The 25,547-nt window shown below is 35.5% G+C and overlaps 2 protein-coding genes across 2 annotated transcripts in view; one reads left to right on the top strand and one right to left on the bottom strand.

Moving 5' to 3' along the window:
- The window catches only part of LOC138707431 (Krueppel-like factor 1), a 132,011-nt gene that overhangs the window by 13,397 nt on the left and 93,067 nt on the right, over window positions 1–25,547 (top strand). The window lies entirely within an intron of this gene.
- AdamTS-A (ADAM metallopeptidase with thrombospondin type 1 motif A) overlaps window positions 764–25,547 on the bottom strand; it is a 991,514-nt gene continuing 966,730 nt past the window's right edge. The window contains exon 35 of the transcript XR_011334233.1: window positions 764–859. The gene's annotated coding sequence lies outside the window, so the exon portion shown is untranslated. The remainder of the gene's footprint in view (window positions 860–25,547) is intronic.

The raw sequence follows: 25,547 nt of genomic DNA, 5'->3' as shown, positions 1-25,547 counted from the left end.
ACATGCCTTGAATATATGACTTGTAAGCGTGATCGTATTTTGTTAACTGGAGACGATTTGAAATCGTGCTTAATGACACAGTCCCTTTAAGGATTACGTAATACAGGTATTTTACGTTATGTGAAAAAAATAAACTATTTCTAAGATTACGAGTCCAAAGTGAGTGACGTAACTACTCTACCATCTGAGGTACTAAGATATGCGTGACAGAGACTTATTTGTTAGTTTCAGAACGTTGATATTGTAAAATGTGGTACACAAATTTTACTGCAGGCCATTTCTATAGAACGAATAATACATCGACAAGTGACATAAATCCTGGCACAAACCACTCTCCTGAGGGAACCCGGGAAATAAAATATAAGCTTAGGCTTATTCAAAATCTCAAAATTGTGCAAATCAAGATTTCAGGTATAACTCCCTGTAAAGTTGATTTGAATAATTTCGAGGGGAAAATTGTTCCGGGGTCGGGCATCGAACCCGGGACCTTTGGTTTAGCGTACCAACGCTCTACCAACTGAGCTACCCGGGAACTATACCCGACACCTTCCAATTTTTCCTCTATATCCACAGACCTCAAAGTGGGCTGACAACCGTCAAGCAACCAACTTCGAGTGCACACTAACTCCGTGTGACTTAAATTATGGTTTTCTATATATTATTTTAATGACCGAAGTACATATGATATTTCCGTGCAGATGTTCTGCGTCATCATACGACGAAAGAGTAATGGAACGGAGAAAAATTCTCTCCGGCGCCGGTGTGGCTTAGTGGATAAAGCATCAGCACGTAGAGCTGAAAACCCGGGTTCAAATCCCGGCGCCGGAGAGAATTTTTCTCCGTTCCATTACTCTTTCATCTTATGGTTTTCTGTTAACGAATAGTGACGTGTATTATGCAAATAAAGATTTCAGGTATAACTCCCTGTAAAGGTGATTTGAATAATTTCGAGGGAAAAATTGTTCCGAGGCCGGGCATCGAACCCGGGACCTTTGGTTCAACGTACCAACGCTCTACCAACTGAGCTACCAGGGAACTCTACCCGACACCGATCCAATTTTTCCCTCTATATCCACAGACCTCAAAGTGGGCTGACAACCGTCAAGCAACCAACTTCAAGTGCACACTAACTCCGTGTGTCTTAAATTGTGGTTTTCTGTTAACGAACAGTGACGTGTATTATGCAAATCAAGATTTCAGGTATAACTCTCTGTAAAGTTGATTTGAATAATTTCGAGGGAAAAATTGTTCCGGGGCCGGGCATCGAACCCGGGACCTTTGGTTTAACGTACCAACGCTCTACCAACTGAGCTACCCGCGAACTCAAAATTGTGTTATAGCTGCACAGTTTGGAGAGCTCTTTGAGACTCTAGATATCGTTCATTCTTTCGTTTTCGAGACTGAAGATATGTCTGTTGCCGTCATAAATGCAAGACCGACCAACGCCGACTTGTGTCCTACTGTAGTACTGATAGAACGTGAGTAAACCTCGACAAGTTGTGAAACATACTGAAAATCGGATCGCGTTTAGTGCGTGAGCCCGGGTGTATCATTTCTACAGAAATTTTGGTGCCAAGTGAAAGCAGAAGGGATTTTCTCCTCGGACCGTTCATACAATGCTCTGCTCACGTAACCGCCAGTCCTCCGCATTTCTTTGAGTTACAGCAACCGGAACTTCAGAATAACGGATCTGTTCTGTCTGCCCACTACACACCTTCAGATCTATACGCAGATTGATGGATGAAGCTCATTTAGTCCATCTACAACTTTGTGTAGTTAAGAAACTATCGAGGTCTGTGTATTATTGGCTCTCGCTGAAGTACAGGAGGGCCACTGAGATGCTCACACTACGTCGTCCTTGGTGGTGTGGACCACGCGGCCACCGCAGATACTTAATACCAACATACTCAATCCACTAGATTCGGAGAAATCGTTATCCAGCAGGAGACGGACAGACAGATGGCGCACAGTGTGTAAAAACGCCAATCAAGGTGAACAAAATTAAAACTTCTCTCCTGTCTAACAGATTTTTATGAAACTTTGTACAGGAGTTACAGGTAGCATATATTTTATGTACAAACTCTGATTATATTTGTATAAGAGGAACCACCACTTTATAGGGGATACATTTATACAAAATTAATACCTTCTTTCCTATAGAAACAATTTTTAAGTATAGGAGTTACAAACTCTGATTAAATTTGTAAGCTATAGAGCTATTCCATCTCAAATCGACCGAAATATAGAGAAAATTGACCTTACAATTTCTAAATACAATGAAACTTTTTTGTACGTAGAGAACTGTGATACAATGCTTTGTGAAAAGTTTGAGGCATCAGAACTTCACAGTGTTTAAATTAAAAATATTTAAATTTGTCGTATTTTCATAAAATTAGCAACTTTAAACTGTTGTAGCTCCGAAACCCTTTCACCCAAAGATCAAAATCATGGTTTATTTTGATGCTGAGAAATTAAAGTTTATATTGACATATAAACAGATGTTCTTGCTTTTTATGGAAATGGAGAAATTTAGATTTTTCCCCATTAAGACGCCTTTGCCTAGGAAAAAATATTTAAAAAATATATAGTTAGATTCCGCATTGAAAGTACAACTAAACACATATTTTTTTACTGATGACACGTTGATAAGAAAGTATTGAAAATATCACATAAAGAAAATAAATAGTACGCACGTGAACTAACCAGCTGACTGTGAGGTGGGAGCTAGACGAGACAAGCAAGGCCAGGAGACATAAACACGTGATGTGTCGTCTAGCAGCGCATGGCTGTGCTAGCTTGATCACAGGTTTTCATAAACACAGGAGTAAAATGACGCCCAACGCTCGCTTATCTTCAGCTCTCGGCTAGTGCGTGCGGTACTGCGCCGTTCAAGTCCAGGCGTGTGAAAATAATCTATTTAATACCCTCGAAACTTATTGCCATAGCACTAAGCAAACAATGCCGAATCCCTCTTAATGATGCAAGGTTATTTCTCAATATTTTTTTACATGTTTACAAATTGGCAAAAAGTCTAAAAGTAAGTAAAATCAGATTATCTGTCTCTCTGTGTACAATAAAAATAAGGATTACTTCTTAACATAACCTACCAAATGTCAGCTTCAAAATGAGCTCCCGTTCAATGTTCTGCAGTAAATGGTTCCAGAGTTCTGAGCGCTGAAAGAGGCTTGTTTTTATAAAATACGCTAAATTTGTCGCTCAACAATACAAAAACCGTTTGACTTTCGATAGTATATTTTTGAAAATGCACTCTCCTCAGTACCTTGTATATAAATAGGGAAAAACTTAGAGTATAAAAAATTCGAGATTTTTTATAACCGATTTCATATGGAATAGCCCTATAGTTGTAACTTCAGTACAAAGTTTCATAAAAATGTATTATATAGAACACTTTATTAATTTTGCCTAAATGCACAAAACAAAATAAAAAACAATTACAGTCGTTTTTTAATCCGCTTTAAAATGCGAAATTCAATACAAAATGCAAAGTGTATGTGTTTCTGCGAAATATGAGCGAAATTACATTTTATAGACTTTTGCGTTTCGTGAAAATAATTCAAAATCCATCTACATGCTCCGTTAAATAAAATTTCTTACATTTCCTTTTTCAAATAGTTTAGTCACCTCTCCATTTTAGGTTTTTCAGTATGAGTAACACAGGAATGTGACGTAACTGATACCCCTCTTAGATGCTGTCTGTACCGTTATCTCTAGTTTTCAACTAATTTATGAAGTGTTAGTGGTAGAATATAGCTGCCTATGCGATTAATTTTGATTGAGTAACAACATAGGTCAGGATAAAATGACATGTTTGGAATGTTTCTTAATGTTCACAAATTCACTGTAATTTTATGTTACTTTACTTATTTTTTATTTTCAAGAATTTCAATTTGAAAATGTAAAAAAAAAAAAAATGCGCATGTTAAGATATTGATGGCAATGAATTTCTACGACAAAATTTTACATAAAAATTTTCGACCCAAATCGTTATAACAGGCTAAGCCTAATTTCTAATGTACAAAATTTTTAATTTTAAGTTGCTAAAATCTACCATATCTAATGATATAGCATTACTTAATTCACATTTAAGCCGCAACTGTTGTGATTCCTTAAGGGGACACTCAACTAAAAATTACAAATTTTTCCCTAATTATTGTTTTCAGCCAAATTTTGAGAGCACGTTTACTCTCTGAAGACTAAAAAATCCAAATTTTTAACTCTCAAATGTTTTTGACTTTTGAATTTTTACTTCTTTTCCTACTTTTTTATATTTGCAAACCCAAGTTTTTAGTAGTAGATTTCAATGTTTAAGCTCTTTTTTTTTGCTTACATTCACAAAACACAGACAAAAATTTGTGTGCATTCATTTTATGAAATATCTCATTTATTCACTTTCAAAAATTTGTTTGAAGTTTTGAAAATGTTATTTTTCTATAATTCATGAAAACAATATTAATATAATAAACTAGCAGCATTTCTTACCAAAAAATGCATAGAGACATGCAACTACGTCATAAATACTTGCAGTAAAAGTTTTATCCGGATTGATTAATATTTGGCATAAAAAAGTTGGTGTTGATTCGAGAAAAATAAACTTACGGGAAAATGGATTGGAAAGTAAAATGAATATTTATGTAATACATAACTAATAAAATTCTCCTCCGCTACATTCATCTAGTAACTTCAGGGAGCCAACTTTAGAACAAAATGTTACTAGATTTGTAATCATAAATTAAAAAAAAAAAGAATTTTTTGATGGAAAAATTATTTTGACAACTCTTCTCCCATACTTAAAAAAATAAACATATTTGTAATCATAATTGAACTAAACTGTCGAAATTTAGTAGCGTTCAAAAGCAAACTTTTTAAGCATTTTCTTATTCCGTAGAGTAGGTTTAATTTTTACTTAATTAATAAAAAAAAATGTTTCTCTCTTCTTAATTTTTACAATAAAGTGCCTAGCTTTTATTAATCAGTTAATCTTTTAGTACTTTGATTTTTATTGTATTTGTAAATTTAATATTAACTCTGATTATAATTGTAATTGTATTCTTAATATTGCAGTTGTAAACCCCTGGTAGAGGGGAAGAGAAAGCCTGATGGACTTGTCTCTACCAGGATAAATAAATAAATAAATAAATAAATAAGTAAATAAATAAATATATATATAAATCCATTTGGGGTATGAAAAATATACATTCTAAAGTAGGAGTGCACAAACAGCGCTCGACGAGCGCACACGCTCTTTCGGAGCGGGAGAGCCGTGATTACCGCTAGCCGAAACAGAGAGGAAGATACGTCAGAATGACATAGACTTGCTATAGGTAGAGGAGAGGGAAACGACCACTCAGCTATCTAGCGGAGTTCAGTGTGTAGGCCTATTCTCAGTAACTGCTTCACGTTGCTTACCTACTGCTAGAGTACAGTATGGAGGAATCTAAAAGACGGAACATAGCATTTAACATTTAACATTTAACGATTTACAGCTCGAACTTATTGATCTTCAATATGACCTAAAGGCTAAAGACCTGCTAGCCTAGTTGAGTTTTAAAAGACTAAACATTAGCAATAATATCCACGACTACACAGGCTAGCTGTGAAAATGATTGCTATGTTTGGCTCAACATTTATATTTGTGAGCAACTGTTTTCTATAAACAACTTTAATAAAGGCAGACATCGAACATCTGTAACTGATGTTTCATTACGATCAGCAGGCTACTGTTCCTTTCAGCTGCCAACAGCATAAAAACTCGTTTTGATGTACTGATAAATAAAAATATAACAAAATGATATTGTACATTTAAGTAGCTATAGACTTTCTCTTATTTCTGTAAAATAAATATTATTTTATTAATTAATAATAGTCCAAGATAGTTTTGTGAACACTGAACGGGAATTCATGTCATAAGCACTCGTAATAGTACTTCCTTTTGTGTACATTTTGTACGAGATCCACCCCTTCTTCCAGTCCACCCTTATACAGAGCGCAGCTAATATCTGCATTCCGCTCATGAGCTGTGAGCCGGCTCGGAGAGCGCAAACCTTGTCCAGGCCTGTTCTAAAGAACTGAAATAGTCAATAAAAATATTTTGAAAAATGTTCATAACCTTCAGTGGAGTCTCCCCTTAAAGGTGGGTTTTCGTTTTATCTATCTAAATAATAAGTTAAAATCACTGTGTACGTTATTCAATTGAAAATTGTTAGTGCATCTCATATGTATTATTATTATTATTATTATTATTATTATTATTATTATTATTATTATTATTGCCGAGTATATTAATAATATATCTATTCAAAGTTGTTTTGTAATTTTAGTATATTTATCAGTCACTTTTGTTGACTCGTATAAAATTTTGTCGAATATACTTTTGAGAACATTAACTCCATATGTAGATGAAATTATTGGGGATCATCAGTGTGGTTTTAGGCGTAATAGATCGACTATTGATCAGATGTTTTGTATTCGACAGATATTGGAGAAAAATGGGAGTATAACGGTACAGTACATCAGTTATTCATAGATTTAAAAAAGGCGTACGACTCGGTTAAGAGAGAAGTTTTATATAATATTCTTATTGAATTTGGAATTCCCAAGAAACTAGTTCGATTAATTAAAATGTGTCTTAGTGAAACTTACAGCAGAGTCCATATAGGCCAGTTTCTATCTGATGCTTTTCCAATTCACTGCGGGCTAAAGCAGGGAGATGCATTGTCACCTCTACTTTTTAACTTCGCTCTAGAATATGCCATTAGGAAAGTTCAGGATAACAGAGAGGGTTTGGAATTGAACGGGTTACATCAGCTTCTTGTCTATGCGGATGACGTGAATATGTTAGCTGAAAATGCACAAACGATTAGGGAAAACACGGAAATTCTACTTGAAGCAAGTAAAGCGATAGGGTTGGAAGTAAATCCCGAAAAGACTAAGTATATTATTATGTCTCGTGACCAGAATATTGTACGAAATGGAACTATAAAATTTGGAGATTTATTCTTCGAAGAGGTGGAAAAAATTCAAGTATCTTGGAGCAACAGTAACAAATATAAATGACACTCGGGAGGAAATTAAATGCAGAATAAATTAGGGAAATGCCTGTTATTATTCGGTTGAGAAGCTTTTGTCATCTAGTCTGCTATAAAACAGTTATATTACCGATTGTTCTGTATGGTTGTGAAACTTGGACTCTCACTTTGAGAGAGGAACAGAGATTAAGGGTGTTTGAGAATAAGGTTCTTAGGAAAATATTTGGGGCTAAGAGGGATGAAGTTACAGGAGAATGGAGAAACTTACACAACGCAGAGCTGCATGCATTGTATTCTTCACCTGACATAATTAGGAACATTAAATCCAGACGTTTGAGATGGGCAGGGCATGTAGCACGTATGGGCGAATCCAGAAATGGATATAATGTGTTAGTTGGGAGGCCAGCGGGAAAAAGACCTTTGGGGAGGCCGAGACGTAGATGGGAAGATAATATTAAAATTGATTTGAGGGAGGTGGGATATGATGGTAGAGACTGGATTAATCTTGCTCAGGATAGGGATCAATGACGGGCTTATGTGAGGGCGGCAATGAACCTCCGGGTTCCTTAAAAGCCAGTAAGTAAGTATATTTATCAGCAACATACGCATGAAATTTTGATAAAGTTGAATAAACTCACACCATAAAATAAGTAAGAACAATGCAGCAGCAATGAGGGATGCTAGCAGTGTCGTTAATCTCTAGAACAAGACGTAGTTGGAAGGGAACGCAGCGCCCCTACGGATCCAGCAACCAGGCTGAAATTCGACACAAAATTCCGTGAATGAAGTATAACGAATAGCGAGGTGGGGTGAACACGCGTTCCTAAGATCTCGCCCTTGAAGCTGAACCATCAGTTGTCGAAATTGCTCGAGATAATCGCATGTCGTGCAGCAAACACGGCACTTGGGAGTCCAAGGACGACCGAGTGTTAGTTTCCTCAACTCGAGTCGGCACTTTCTAAACCTTGGGATACTAATGGAAACATTCAGTGCAAGACTCCTGCAACGATGCGATGGAGATCTGCAATCTGAAATAAATTGCAATTATGATGGCTATACAGGGTGTACAAACATCCCCTTCACGATATATCCTCAAGCACTAAATGACGCCATAGACCAGTGGTCCCCAAGTCTAAGAACTGTGTCGTCATCAAGCCTTGCCCGCTCGGCAAGGGAAAGTCGTAACAGGGCAGGTAAGACGTTCAGCGGCGGGACCACAATATGAATTTACTGCATAGGTTTATGATTGTTTTCTGATGACTATTACACTCTTACTACGTCATACTACTTTTGACCAATAAAACGGTACGAAAGGACGTATTTCAACCAATCATGACTGCTTATCGCATAATTTTATCGCGTCCCTAGCATTTGTTTAATTTTATCGCGTCCCTAGCATTTGTTTCTTTGTTTGCCAACATTTGAAACTGCGCTGGTCTGGACGTCAAATATATATATATATATATATATATATATATATATATATATATATATATATATATATATATATATATATAATTACAAACCACTCCAGTCGATGCACAGCAGTTTCAAATATGACTCGCATTGGCATTCAAGAACAAGAATTAATAAAAATCACTGATCATACTGTACCTATGCATCTTCAGAAATCCTATTTACAAATAAATGAAGAGCACCATTCGGAAATCCCGAATAAGTTGAATACACCATGTAGGCCTAAATCAACAAGTTCCACTTCTATTACGCACACGTCCAATATAACATCAATTGAACCACCAACCACATTCAAATTTGAAAATTATACATTCAATAATTATTCCTTTTAAAATTATTCATGTTTATTTTTTATGTCATCGTCGTTAATTAAAACTTTTCTAACACTTGTGTATATTAGTTAGGTTATGTTATAGCTTCTGCTATATGATATTATGGATAGTCACGTATCAGAGATTGTTTAATACTAAGATTTATTGAAAATCATCTTCAAGTGACGTTCATTACTGGGATTCGGATAATTGAAGTGGAATGCAACTGTTTTAATAAAAATGAAACTGAATCAACAAAGCCTTCTTGACTAGTAACATTGCCATCGTGTATAGATCCAGAACTTCTCGACGAGAAGGCATTGCTAGTAATCATAACTCACTACTGCCATTTAGCATGCATCTAGCGTAATATTTGTAATGTTGAGATGGTACAATAATACATTTGAAGACAGTTGTATTTTCGTAAGTCAATTAATATTTTATTGTATTGGTGTACTTCGTTTCTTCTAATCTTTATATACTTTCTTCTAATCGTGTAATAGTCAATTAAATCCCACTCGAGTTTTGATTTTCTCTAGATAAATCTGCTCGTGTTCCACTCGCAGCTTTATCGATAAAATCAAAACGTCTAGTGAGATTACTGTTGATAAAAGATACTGGCTGAATATAAATAACTAAATAAACTATCTTAAGGAATTAAAAAACATTGTAGCCTCTTTTCAACAAAGTTAGAAGTTAATAAGTTTATAATTACTTTCAGAAATATAATACACATTTCGTGTTAATTATTCGGGCAATGCATGGCAATTACTCTAAATGTGTAAACTGTTTCTGTTAGGGAAAATGTTGAACAAAACACATAAAAACCCTAGGAATAGTAATGCCGAAATTAACTCCATTCAGTCCACTCAACATGGCCTTAGCACTTTTCGGGATTTGTTTAATTCTCCTTTCCCTCAGCAATTTCTCAAAGTTTGGAACTATTGTTTGTATAGTGCATAATGTGACAACACATTTTAAGTTGTGATTCGATACTTGGCTTCCATGACATGGCTTGTTTATCTTCATCAAAGGAAAAAAATTACTGTTCGCACAGATATGTGAATCCTAATCTGTACGTCTGTACAATCGGGGAAATCGAACACATGGAAAGTTCATATAAAAGTCAGATAACTTCTTTTGTTTTAATGTTTGTCCTTCAATTCACTATCGTAAAGTAAATCAATAAGTTCCAATTACAAATAATAATCGAATCCCGCTTGCCCTGCACGAAGCAGTGTTGAGCGCCCGTGCACCCTATCGGCCGAGTTGATGATCATTGCCCTAAAGGCTAATAAAACCTGATTCTGATATTTGACTTCATTTACAAACTCCACTCTTAAAGCGGATTTGTACGTGAACGCATGGAAAAATCACAAATCTGCAAATATTTAAACTGCAAATGCACATAGATTTGCAGCCTTCATTTGATAATAATTTCACAGTGTAATAATCAATCATTTAGAAATGTTTCAAGCTTTCATAGCTTTTAGGTGCTTAGTTTCTTTTATCCGCTATTAAATACTAAGCTTATATGAAAAAAAAAATGTTTTTAATTTGAATATAGCCTACAGTGCACATAAAAAATTCAATCTATGTTAGAAAGCTGAAAATTTGTGTAGGGTTTTAGAACTAAAATACATGAAAAGTGGATTGTTATGGTGTTGATGACTTTTTACGGAAATCATAAATTACAGTATCATTAATGTGATTTTGATTATCGAATGAAAAAATCAACTTCACTAATCACAGAAACACTAATGTAATATGAAGTTCAGACCATAACTTATGTATTTGTAGAATGGCTAACTTGTAGTCATACTTCAAATGATGTTTTGCTTTATTGGACTAACGTTTTCGGCATTGCGTAATTTTCAGGTTCTAAGACATACATTTTTTTCCATTATGAACACATACTTTGTATAAATAATATTGGACCTAACTACTGTACATAACAAATATATTTGTATCTATCTTGTGAATCATTCAATTTTACATGGTATTCTAATATCTCATTAAGTTATAAATCACACACTTCATGAAAATGATCACTGATTTGAAATTATAAAATATCAGTCATAAGTTAAGACTAAAATTCATTTATTTCATGTTTTTACACTTACTGACTAAATCATTCGAAATGCTAACGAAGGGCAAAGAAATGAATACAACATATCAATATGTATCCTATGTTATAATTAGGGCTGAAGAAAAGTAATGATATCAGGGTAGTAAATAATTTCTATATACAATGTTTACAAAATGCGTCGCGATGTCGGGTGTCTCTACTGTCTGTAAGGAGCAGAGGGAGTGAACATCCGACTCTCCTCAATAGTAGACCTGCTTGAGTGACGTGAGGTTGTATCAGAATGCCGAAACAAAAACCCAACAAAGAACACATAATAAAGAGGACTGAATTCAGAACATGGAGAAAATGTGTTTGACTTAATTGATAATGATATTTTTGTAAATTTAATACTTGTTCCAAGTTAATTAATTTGAAACATAAGTAATTCTGTAAATGTCAATTCTATTATGAGTCCAATCATACGGAGCGAACTGTACAAGCAGTCGCTATCATAACTATGGTCCGTAGGAAAGTTGTCTGTAGAGTAACTCCACGCATATGGGGGGCGGAGTCTATCTGTGCCGGAGTGTATTGCGGGCAGCATCAGCTCGAGGCCGCTAAGGGGTAAGAAGCTCGTGGTAGAAGGTAGAGTAGAGTTCAGATAGAAATGATCCCCTCCTTGCAAGCGATTGCTAGCTTCGTTCAACCAACACCTCCCTCCAGAGCGATCATTGGCCCTAGCCCTCCCACATACCACTTGCGCAGAGGTCTCGTTTCGTCTTTCTACTCTACAGATTCCTGGGACGGACCATAGTCGCGCGTGCACACAAGCATTTTGTGAAGACAGAGCTCTAGGTACGATGCATCGTAGCCTATAACCAGAACTTTTTTCAGACCTAGTTATAATAGAACATGTATTATGTAATTGTACTCTATTTTAGAAAAAATTTTAAAAATTCAAATAATTGTTTAGTCTAATAATTTGTCCATGTCAGGTTATAATCGGTGTATGGAAACAGGAAGAAAGATAGCGCGTCAGAAACAACTTTTTCGTATCAGTGATACTAAAAACGGATGTTTACATGAAAATTTCGGAATGTAATTCTTTTCTTTTAAACTTCGTGCCATGTGAAACCAAAATAATGTGCTGAATTGAGTAGGCTATTTCGGTCTCTGATACTGCCTGTATACTAGAATGACTATCAGTTATATCCTCGTCATCACAGAACAGTTCCGAAATGAACAACGTTGCCATCTCTTGTCGAAAGCTACCCTAAAATTAAAAACTCGTTGAATAAAGGATGTTTCAAAAGTGATGGTAAAAATTTATGGATGAGAAGTAGAAACTAAGAGGAGCAAAAACGTTCCAGTAAACATGGGTCTGCAAATTAACCGTTTACGAGATAATGTCATTTATTTGCTGGTTGGGGCCGCTAGTGAACCGAGCGTCTGGATACGATAAAGCGGCAACAGTCATGCTTCGTATGTATGCCACACTCTCTCCATCTCATTTCCTTCTAATTGTAAGTGTGAGACGATATCTAAACAGACGATATGGTGAACGGTGGATAGGTAGAGGAGGACCTGTACCTAGATCACCGGATTTAAATCCTTTTAATTTTTGTGCTTGGGAGTTATGCAAGACTCCTACTTTATACAACAGGCATAACCACACCTGAAATATTGCAGCATCGGATTGTAGATGCCTTCCAGCAAATGAAGAATGAACCAGGATTGCTCGAGCTCATTCGCGGGTCATTGCATTCAAGTGCATGTTCATCATTTTGAACACCTGCTGTAAAATTCTTCAGTTAACATGTTCATACTGTACTGTACCGTGTTTATTCTCAAAATTTACTCTTTTTTTTTCAAAGAAAAAGTTACTTTCGCCAATGTTAATTTAAATTTCTATGGTGTTGAAGCCTAAATTATGAATTTTACTATCTCGTAATTGGTAAATTAAATAAAATTGTCACTTCTTTTGTTGGAATTAGTACTTAGAACTCAGGGGGCCCCAACAAGCACAAAATGGCATCTTGTTGTAAACGGTTAATTTGCAGACCCATGTTTACTGGAAATTTCTTGCTTGTCGTAGTTTTTATTTCTCATCCTTAAATGTTTGACCATCACTTTTGAAAACTATGTATAACACCGTACATAAGGCCTACTCGTCTCATACCAGCGACACTTTTACTGTTAGCAGTTGGACAGAACCAACCATCTCCGTCCCACACACATGTTCGCTTGTGCAACTCTGTTCCATGGATCGCTCTTATAAAAATTCAGGTGTTAAGCACCGGTTTAATGATCAGAATCCAACTTGTTTTGTTCGTCATTGTTCTGATGACCTTGCAGCCTTCCTTACTTTTTCTATACTCTGCAGCAGCAAACTTAGACAAGATCTGTTCCGCCACCACAAGAATTCGACAGGTCCACGCTTTGCTCTTGACATTCGTTCGTAGTTCCTGATTTCCTTGCATTTAAGTTTGAAAGAGTAACAGCTATTTCTGTTCATTACGTGTTTAAGTTATCAATAGTTCTATTAATTTCGTGATATCCATTTTGTCTACAAGGATCCCCCCCCCCATTTGAATTTGCACTTCGCCTTTCTGAAGCGCCGTTAGTATATCACCAACATACCTGCATTTCGAAGGGGTGTTTGGGTCGTTTTTTTCCTGAAAATTTCTAACTTAATTTTGATGGACTTTCTGTTCATGCGGTCACAGTGACATCAGAGCATCGTTTCATTATAGTACAGAAAATATTTCAGGAGACGAAATCATAATCGTTGACTTTACGATAGACACTGATAACCTCGAACAACAGAAACGGTTTATTTTAATTGTGTAACTGATGACAATCATAATCGTTGACTATACAATAGATACCGATAATCTCGAACAAGGGAAACGGTTTATTTTAATTGTGTAACTGATGAAAATCGTAATCGTTGACTTTACAATAGATACTGATAATCTCGAACAAGGGAAACGGTTTATTATTAATTGTGCAACTGATGAAACTCATAATCGTTGACTTTACGACAGATACTGATAATCTCGAACAAGAGAAACGGTTTATTGTTAGTGCAACTAATGAAACTCATAATCGTTGACTTTACGATAGATACTGATAATCTCGAACATCAGAGACGGTTTATTGTTAATTGTGTATCTGATGAAAATCATAATCGTTGACTTTACGATAGATACTGATAATCTTGAACAACAGAGACGATTTATTGTTAATTGTGTAACTGATTAAAATCATAATCGTCGACTTTACGATAGATACTGATAATCTCGAACAACAGAGACGGTTTATGGTTAATTGTGTATTTGATGAAAATCATAATCGTTGACTTTACGATACATATTGATAATCTTGAACAACAGAGACGGTTTATTGCTAATTGTGTAACTGATGAAAATCATAATCGTTGAATTTACGATAGACACTGATAATCTCGAACAACAAAAACCGTTTGTTGTTAATTGTGTAGCTGATGAAAATCATAATCGTCGACTTTACGATAGACACTGATAATCTTGAACAACAGAAAAGGTTTATTTTAATTGTGTTACTGATGAAAATCATAATCGTTGACTTTACGATAGATACTGATAATCTTGAACAACAGAGACGGTTTATTTTAATTGTGTAACTGATGAAAATCATAATCGTTGATTTCACGATAGATACTATAATCTCGAACAACAGAAACGGTTTATTGTTAATTGGGTAACTGATGGAATGTGATATCAATTTGGCTGAACGTAAAGATTCTTACATATAGGCCTAGAGAGAATGTTTTAATTTCACGAAAATTTGCAGGGATCAACATAAAATTTAATTCGTGTTCTGGATAAGTAGGCCAAATTTTAATGTAGAAGCGTGAATAATTATTTCATATTCGACCAAAAATAAAAATAAAATAAATAAAAAGTCAGGAAATCCCATGGCGACAAAGGTCTCCTACTATTATGCAGGGTGAGCTGTGAGCTATTCCTAACAAATGGTTGTGTCCTATCACGTGGTGCTACTCATCCACAGGGATAATTGCTACAACTGAACTACGAACTGGTACATGAATTAAAACTAGGTCATAATTGGGGTAGGAAATTATTCTGAAATGGCTATGTTACATCCACGTTCATATTTCCACATCAGTGACTCCCAGTGATAATTTGCAGTCTTCTTAAATCGCATTAATTATTTCCCGAGATTTAAATAAGTGTTTTTGTTGTTTAAGCCCCGCAACTTAGCTCCTCTAGAATCGCATACTACTTATCTAGGGTCTTTTTCGACCTCAAGAATGTCTTTTGTTAATAATCTTAATGCATTTTATATAGAGTAGTCTATAAGCAAATTGAAAGCTTTTATTGCACCTACAATTATTCACTATGTTTAAATAATTAATTAATTTAACTAGTTTAATAGCAGACTACTTAGTCTGTATCTGTGTTTTTATTTTTTCAATTATCAGACAACACATTCACTTTCCTTGAAACATAACACAAAAAGAAAATTGCTATTACATGAAATGTTAGTTATTATGTTTAAACAAATAATTAATTAACCTATTAATTAATTAACCTATTAATTAATTAATTTACTCTCATCACCTTCTACAGTAGAAGGAACAAGAAGCTAATATTACAAATACAGATAATTACTCTTGAACCTACAACATTATATCCATAGCCTACTTGAACTGTATTCGTTTCATTTGTTCACTTTTCAAAGTACATGTTCACTTTATTTACTACAGAACACTAAGTTATCACTGGTAAATAATTCTAACTAGAAAATAAAGATGTGTCCTATAGCTGGGCCATCCACAAACCCAAGCAATAAACATGAAAAAAAAATCAATACATAATTATAAAGGAAACTAAAATAACCAAGGATAGCATATCTTGGTTACTGGAACGTTTCAGAGTATACGGATGTAGATATTAACAATTGTTTCCGGTAAATTAAATTTTCAAAAATTTTTTTTTCTTTAAAATACTCTTTGATATGTGTGGAATGCATTGCATAACATTTTGTGCGTGTTTGTGCCCTTATCGGATGTTGAGACGTCATTTTTAAACTTCCTGCGCTATGGATTTTTAAATCACACGCCCGCTTCTATCGGTTTCCAGTAACTTCATTTTTTTGCTACATTGCCAGACAAAAATGTATATAATTTCTGAACTATTAAAGATACATGCATGAAATTTAGAACACACATTCTTTAGACCATTAGGAAACATTTCTCTGTAACAGAATTTCGTTAATTGATTTCATTTTAAAAATACGTCCGTTTGTTTGCAAGAAAGAAAATCAGAAAAGTTTTATTAAATTTTAATTGTTTGTTTTACAAAGGTAGGGACTAATATCAAAATTCTGTTACAGACAGTTTGTAGAACAAGCGTTTCCAAATACATTGCAAAAAACTGTTTGAATCTAGCTTTAAAAACAGTTTAGATATATCGGTTTTAGTACAATCCTGCATTGGGTGTATTTTTTTTTTTCAAATTTGGGCCCGAAATAATTTTTTTTCAAAATAATTATATTTGGTTGAGTTGCTACAGCTATGAGCTCTCTACATAAAAAAAAATAATATTTTACACCAAATAGGAAAACGGTTTTAAAAAATACCATCCTCTCTCCTTAATATTATATAAATTACGAAATGTTCATATTCCTATGTCCTGGCGGAGAAAGACGGTTTGTGATGTTCATCTTCTATACAGTAGTCGTGTATTTAATCCACGTATAACACCTCAGAAGCTGCGATTAGTATGGGAACACGACACGTCTTCATCCCTTTCCAGAAGCACACACGCACGGTGTATTTTCTGTGTTGCAAAGATTGTTATGTTTCTAAAAATGTCAAAGGGACCAATTAAACGGGGAGTCGCAAAAAAATATGCAAATGCGACGGGAACCACGCCAGTCCGTGCCACATACCTGCGGGTCCGGGTACCGTTAGCTGCTTCGCCTGCTCTCCTACACTATTTCTCGGCTGTAATGTTTTCCCCTCAAAGCGTTTGTTACTAACCTTCAATAATTGCTGCTCCGATACTAACAATACGACGCAGGTCCGTGACGTGTGCGCCTAGCCCCGGCGGCTCGGCCGCAGAACAGCAGACAATATCGGCGGAACAAGCGGGACTTCCATAATTATGCGCACGTCTCATTCTCTTTACATCGACTCTTGGAATAAAAATCCACATTTTTCCTTAATGTCTTTCAAGCTTTGGTGACATAATTTTTGGGAGTAAACTAAGCAATTTATATAATTCAAACTTGAAAATCGAATTTGGGGGCCCAAAGAAATGTTTATCTGAAAAAAAAAATAAAATAAAATTTTGAACCGATATAACTTCTTTAGAAATTGGCCTAGGGTAAAACTTCTTTCGCCAGAATGATTCCCTACATATGAAAAATGTTACAAACTAAAATTTTATTTGAGTTCGGTGAAAACCACATGCCCATGGAGCACTTGAAACATAAAAAATTTAAATAATTTCAAGGGAAAAATTGTTCCGGGGCCGGGTATCGATCCCGGGACCTCTGGTTGAACGTACCAGCGCTGTACCACTGAGCTACCCGGGAACTCCACCCGACACCGTCTCAACTTTTCCCTTCATATCCACACAACTCGCGTGGGCTGACGAAACGCCAGAGACCCACAACGAGTGCACACAATCTCTGTGTGACTTGGTCTTGTGGTTTTCTGTTAACGTTCAACCAGAGGTCCCGGGATCGATACCCGGCCCCGGAACAATTTTTCCCTTGAAATTTACGTTCAACCAGAGGTCCCGGGATCGATACCCGGCCCCGGAACAATTTTTCCCTTGAAATTATTCAAATCTGCTTTACAGGGAGCTTCACCTGAAAGACTAGATTTGCATAATAAAAAATTTATTTTCAAGAAAAAGGAAAATTCGTGAAAAAGATACAATACTGATAGCCTACGTGAAGCAGGCTTATATAAAAATTGCATCTGAAGCTCAAAGAAGAAGTACAGGCAAAAACTACTTACTACCAACTTCCTAAGTTCCAAACGAATATTTTCGTACAAGAAAAACGAAAAATGATATTTTGGCTATTTGTTGTAAACACTCAGTCCTAGCTTCCCTTAAACAGAAAATGGTCATGAACTCTAAAATACAGTGGAAGCTCTTATGTTCGACAGAAAACAAGTTGGACATTCTATAGTTCGACTGCTTATGTAGGAGAATTAGACACGCCCCTATACGGACATTAAGAAATGGGTTTGCAATTTGAAAGGAAATTGGTTCTGCAGGTCGGTCATCCATATTTAATCACTGATTTTAAAATAATAAACTCTTCTTTTTCTATTTGAGAATTGTGCCGTCTTTTGAGACGGAACTTCGAAACTCTCTGTGGTACTAGAAGCGCAAAGGCCTACAGAAGTCTCGGGGCGGGCAGGAAATGCAAGTGAAGTACTGTATTCGTTGATGGATAACCAATAACAATTTGTATTCATTTCACCTGCCACACCGACTACCCTTATTGGACTGAACTTTCAATTCTCTTCAGTCGAACTTGGGAGAGTCCACTGTAAATCGGTTACGTCATTCCGTCGAATCTGTAGTATGCGCAACTGGCGGCATAGCTGGTTGGTCCACTGAGTAGTCAGGGTGCGTGGGAGGGGGACCAAAACACGCTTAGGGAAGGGAAGGGAGCAGACTCCGCCCTCTCCAAAATAATGTCACGCGCTAGTTTACTCTATATAATTCATGGGCGGATTATAAAGTATTTTAAAATATTTTTGTTGCATAAAATGAAGGGATGAATGAAATGAGCAATCTAGAATATTTCTAATTCCTTTCGTTTTGGGCGATTTAATTATTGCACCGGTATGCAAAATGATTTCTACTTTGGTCGCGAATATTCCAAGATCAAACAGCTTCTAAGCTAAACACTACGTTACTAAAAGATCCCATTGTTGTTGAAGATACGAGGCGCGTCCAGAAAGTAAGTTTCCATGTGGCCGTTTAGAGAAAGCAAACACAATTTCATGGAAAGATTTAGTGGAACAGATACAGCAATTCTTAAGCTATTTTTCAACATATCCCTCATCGGAATTGTAATATTTGTCATACCGTGGGATCTTCTTTTATATTCCTGTGTCGTAGAAGTCTGCCGCCTGGATCAGGACCAGTGTGTGTGACGGCTGTCTGCCCCTCTCTGTCACTGTGAAAAAGCTGACTGGACAGGAATTTCGTGAGGTGTAAGAAAAGATGTTAATCGCTGGAAGCGAGATCTGGACTGTAGGGCAGGTGTTGAAACACCTTCCAGCGGAACTTCTGCAGATCTTTTGTGCGCCGAGTCGTATGCGGCCAAGCGTTTCTTACACTTCAAGAAATTCCTGTCCGGTCAGCAGTTTCACAGTGACAGACAAGTGCAAACGGCTGTCACACACTGGTTCCGATCCCAGACGGCAGACTTCTACGACACAGTTGATCCCACTGTCTCGATTTCGGTGGGAAATATTTTGAAAAAAAAATAGCTCAACAATTGCTGTATCTGTTCCAATAAATCTTTCCATGAAATTGTGTTTTCTTTCTCTAAACGGCTCCAGGGAAACTTACTTCCTGGACGCGTCTCTTAGTAACTTTAGTACACCTCTTTTCATATACGGATATGATACGCGTGAATGGATCAAATTAAATTATATGTAATTTAACATTCATTTTGATTTCATTTTGTTACTGTTAAAAGCATCGGAATATGCAAATCTGGATTTCACATACAGCACCCTGTGAAGCAGACTATGTAGTTCCTGGGTAGCCCAGTCGGTAGAGCGTTGGTGAGCTAAGCCAAAGGTCCCGGGGTCGATACCCGGCCCGGGAACAATTTTTCCTTTGAAATTACTGAAGTCTGTATCGGAATATATTAAGACATAGTCAAGTAGAATTGGAACAGCATCAATTAAAACCATAGAAAATACACTAAAATTTGAAACAAATAACAGTATTAAAATGTTCTTGAATATAAAAAAACGGATCAATTATGTGTCATTGATGTAAGGAAGCTTTGAATCTGTTAAAAGTAACACTGTGATCCCCAATTGGTAACTTATTGAACGTTTTCAATTCCCATTAACGTAAAAGAATTTTTGATTTTGATAGTCTCACTTTAGGTACAACTAAACAATAGTTAAATCTTATTTGACGACTATGCAACTCAGATCGTGGTTTATAATAATAATAATAATAATAATAATAATAATAATAATAATAATAATAATAATAATAATAATAATAATAATATTATTATTATTATTATTATTATTATTATTTCGCTTTATTTTAAGTAAACATTGAAATATATAGTCATTTATTACCGTAAGAATACTCTCTACAATAAGCTTTCTTATCCCCATATATAGCCTATGTACTACAAGTAATTATACTATGAAAAATTGCAAAGTAAGGATTCTTGAGATAATCCTTTGATACTAAACATTTTTTTGTAATAAATTGCTCTAAATAATCTCAAGTACAATGTATTTATGTCAATTTAGGGTCAAGTGTCATACCAAGAAGTTTGACATTGGGCATAGCGCCATTATAACGTCGATTGTTTAATGTATTTTTTGTGTGTTTTATATCATGTCACTTCTAAATGGATATTTTCGTGAATAGAAATACGTTAGAAATTGTTATCTATAGTAATGTCACAAGAGGTTTCAGATCTCGAGTGACATTTATTAGGACTATTCCGTGAATAAAATAAAAATGTAAATAATGTATCCGTAAAATTCTCTCACAAAGTGTTAATAAGTGTATATTTATGAATACTTAACCCATTCAGGCATTGTGAAGTCGAAATAGATGAATAACGATTACTGAAACAAAGAAATGGAATGTTATTCAGTAATGCCAATAATAAAAGCGAAATACAGGTTTAAAAATATTAATTGCATGTACTGCGCTTTTCTCTTGTTATTATAACAGAAATAGATTTTCATTATCTGCTGAAATCATAATTTAATTCAAACATTTTAAAGTATAATTACAAATAACCTGATTAATACATTAATTAAATGAACAATTGTTATGAAGGAGTGTCATTTTCTTTAGATACAATGGATATGGAATTAAAAGATGAAGATGTAAATGTGGATGTACGATTTCGGACTTTTTGTAGTACAATGGATTCATTCTCATCGATTTACGTGGAAACAGTTGGCGACACTGACTAAACAAAAGAACGACCATGCGATAAATTGATAGTGATAAATCGAGCTGCAGAAATTATCGCGATGTGATTGGTTGGAATTGAAAATTTCGTTACACTTCATTGGCCGAAAATGGAATGACATCATATAAACGAAATAGTCATAGAAATACCTGCTTTTCTAAATATGGGACATGAGATTGGCGCTGGGATCGGAAAAGCAGCTGAATGTCATATAGCACGTTAGAACTTTTGCTATGGTAACAAAGGCTGAGTTGCCAATGTTATAGTGACGTCACATTCTCCGTAGTGAGTGTTCAACTGACCCTGGAAGCCAGTCGTGTACACATTGCTAGCTATGCGGTAACTATTTACATTTTTCTTAATTTTATGTCTTAGAGTTCTGTATAATATGTCAGATATTATTTAGTGTCAATAAATTTTAGCGCCAGCCATCTAACGTCAGCTGTATCTCGCATCAACTGATCGCATAGTTGCCCATATCGGCAACATAGCTCTGTAATTCCAAGTTCGGCCGAGTCCAGCCATTAGAAAAAACAGGTATAGCTAATTTATGTTACGCTGAAATATTAACTACATATCATATATATATATATATATATATATATATATATATGATACTCAAAACTATTAATACATTGATTAAAATGTATTCATTTTTCTCCCTTTCCTGTATTCTTTCTTTCATTTGTTCTTTAATTCAAATTTTCCTCACGTTTCTATTCTTGAATAGCTATTTCATGTCAATTTTTCGAATCTGTGCATGCATTTGAAATAATATCAGCATATGTGCGCCTATCGGTTGAGGTAACTTAAATCGAGTGTATATCATAATATCATGCTGGAGACGCTGAAAGAATGTATAGCAATGTCATAAAAATAAAAGGCACTATCAAATAATATTAAAATATTTCTCGAGGCTATAAAGAGGGTTTAGCCGCCAATTTAGACTTGAGTACTTTTTAAATACTTGAAATCAGGATCCCTTGATGTAATGGTAATCGATTTATAGAGATTATTGAAACTGTATCAAAACTGTTTTTAGCGATAATAAATTTATTCTTATTAAGATAAATATTATTTCTGTTACAAGTAAAATAATTATGTTGGAAGCAATAATTGACAGTTGAATTTAAACATTTTCTTTCACAAACAAAAGCAGCTCAAGGCATAGATTGAGGGCAAAGTACAGTAGCGTGCAAATTAATCCGAACAACGTATTTACTTATGCAAAAACACTCAAACGGGATAAAAAAAAGGATCTAAGACATACCTCAGCAATCTATGTAGCCTCCCTTGTTCCTAATAACAGCTCTGAGACGATTTGGCAAGGATTCCACTAATTTCCCACAAATATTCTTCATTTATTCATCGCGAAACCATACACCAATGAGGGCAGAAATCATCTTCTCCTTTGTAGAACAATCCATTTTTTGCATTCTTCTTTTGAAAATTGACCACAAGTTCTCAATGGGGTTGATGTCGGGTGAGTTGCCTGGCCAGGGGAGTACCTGAATATTCTTGTTGAAGAATTCTGTAGTTTTTCGAGACGTATGGCATGGTGCCAGGTCTTGTTGGAACACATCTCTGCCATCCGGAAATGATTTTTGCAGCTGGTTTCCAATAAGTGAATAGGCTATATTTGTCAGAATTCATCATTCCCTTGATAGGCATTAATGCTTCAGGCCCTTCATGTGTAAAACAACCCCAAAACATTACTTTAGGGGGGTATTTGAGTACTTGTTGGAGATGAGCTGCTGTTATTTTTTCGGATCCTTTCCGTACGTAAGAAACACGGTGGCCGTGGACCTCGAAATGAGACTCATCGGAAAAAAAGTAGCCTACATACTTCCAGTCATTCACTGTCCAGTGTTGATGTAATTTTGCCCACATTAAGCGTTTTTTGCACATAAGAGGGGTTAGCAGTTGCTTCTTAATAGGCTTACGAGCCCTTCGTCCAGCTTCCAGCTTCCAAAAGCCTACGCCGCACTGTTGTGACGTGAATATTCGCCCCAGTGGTAGCCATTAACTCGCGGGTTAAATCAACAGCAGTTAGTCTAGGATTTAATTTACTTTTCCTGACAATTAAACGATCATCTGCAGGTGAAGTCTTCCTTTTCCGGCAACAGTTTCCTTTTTTCTGGGGTGTGATGGATCCAGTCTCCCTGTATCGTTTTATGATCGAATTAACAGTAGCCAAACCGATGTGACATTCTGCAGCAATTTGCCTCTGTGTCATAGAAGAATGCTCTGCTAATGTTATAATTTTAGACCGTTTTCGTGGAGTTGTATCCATTTGTGAAGACGACAGAATGTACACAGGATTGCAGTATTAAATCTTCAACACAACTGAAATACTTATAAGTACAAAACGACAGGGAAAATGTCACATATTATAAAAAAATAATGACAGACCTTCAACAATGGAATTACACGTACTACAGATGCCAATTAAAGCGGTATGAGTAGCTGTGAGGCCAACAATGACAGAAAATGTAAAAATATGTCGTGTTCGGATTAATTTGCACGCTACTGTAAGTATTCCCAGTTTAATCAAAAATGGTTTACAATGCACCACAGAAATCCTCACAGATCACTTCTTCAAAATAAGAAGTTTCTTGGTCGAGCTATGATTTCCCCATAACAGGGTCTGAGGTAACTAGATAAAAGAGTAGTAAATTTTCAATAAAGAAGTTAAACCAAGGCTATAGCTTAATAATCATAAAATAAAAAGAACTTTACTAACTTCAGTATATAGTCAATATGTGTCTGCCATTCTACATCAGCATCAATATGAAAGCCAAGAAACTTAAAAGATGTCAGGATCATACTCTGCACGACTGATGTTAAATTTAATATCAAATATTTCTCATCATTTAATCTTAGATTATTGGCATTACAGCACTCCATATTTTTTACAGAAGTTTCTTTAAGTGAGTCAGTTAAAATATAAATATTCTTATGGAGCGCAGTGAAAGTCAAATCATCAGCAAAAACATAGCCTAAGTTAAGTCTCGTGAAACTCACTTGCACGTAAGAGGAAGAAGAAAGTGAACTGAGAAACTTCCCTCTCCCTTTTGCAGCTAGCTAGCTCACTTATCCCTACCATAAGATTCTTGCCCTGAGCAACTGCGCATGCATTCATTTTGTTACACGAGATAACGAATGACATATACCAATACAATCATTCTGCTCATTAGGAGGTAAACCATGGAACGTAGGGAGATGTATAACTAGTAACGTGAGTAAATTATTTATAAATGCGCAGAAAGTACAAATACTAAGTTAGTGTCATATTGATGACACGGTTTATTTTAATTTCAAATTTCTTATAATAAGCACAGCAACGTCCCACTATAACGACATCCAGCAAGATTTATGTCGCATATAAACTGCTGTTACAATCAAAGCATAGCAAGCATCGGTGTGAAGAAGAACGCTTACGATTTTATGTTTATTGTGTAGTCGCGACTGCTTATAGGACAATTATTTTCCCGTAGCGTTAAATCACTATTGCCAAGTTTACTATAGTTCTTCGTATCTTAAGGCAGTTTTGCTGCATTTTTCTCAGCTGAGAGAAGCCGGCATATGGCTCTTTTTAAGATAATGTATAGCTTAGGAAAGGCATCTTAGTTTGTAATAGACTAGAGGTCAAATATTAATAGGCGATGAGGAGGATATAGCAAAATTTCAAGCTACGTTGTTACACGAAAGACGGGAAAAAGATATTAGACAGACATCTGCTTGTGCGAAAGATCTTATGCAGGCTATCGGGGAGAACCACAGATAGGCCTAATCATCTACTGCAGCTACTTTGGAGTTTCCGAAACTGTCCTAGATGTCTGGAGAAATTTACAACCATCTTTGTGGACTGATTTGTACGTCCCGACAATTTATTGAGCACTTTGCTTGGACTAAAATTAATTATCGTCGATTTACAAGTCAAACACATTAAGTCAAAAATATTAGTTCCCAGAGAAAAGGCGCATGTAATATACAGTACATAATATATGTGTAGGCTATAAACTTAGAATTGGAAAATGAAATACACTTAAAGAGAAACAACTTACTAAAAGTAACATTTTAAGGATTCAGTTTTGTCAAGAACTTTCAAATGCCTTTTTCTCTGAAGTAATATTATTACCTTAAAGTGTTTTGCTTGTAAACCGACATCATTATGGACGGAATTCATCAGAAATAAAATTATGAAAATTCCATTTTCGATATTACTACGAGGAAAAATCAGTAAGTAGGCTTCGGTTACAAATTGAATGAGGAGCTTGAAGTTAGATGACAGTATTATCGATGTGAGACAATCGAAACAATGAAGCAGCAGCTGTAAGATGGCAGCATTTTTGAACTTGTGCGCCACTGGCGACTTGATCCGAGCATTTATGCACGTTTTATAACGTGCGTGTAATG

The sequence above is a fragment of the Periplaneta americana genome, chromosome 10, assembly GCF_040183065.1.
Source record: "Periplaneta americana isolate PAMFEO1 chromosome 10, P.americana_PAMFEO1_priV1, whole genome shotgun sequence".
NCBI classification, from domain to species: Eukaryota; Metazoa; Arthropoda; class Insecta; order Blattodea; family Blattidae; genus Periplaneta; species Periplaneta americana.
The sequence above is the reverse complement of the archived record's forward strand: the minus strand, read 5'-3'. Positions and strand labels throughout refer to the sequence as shown.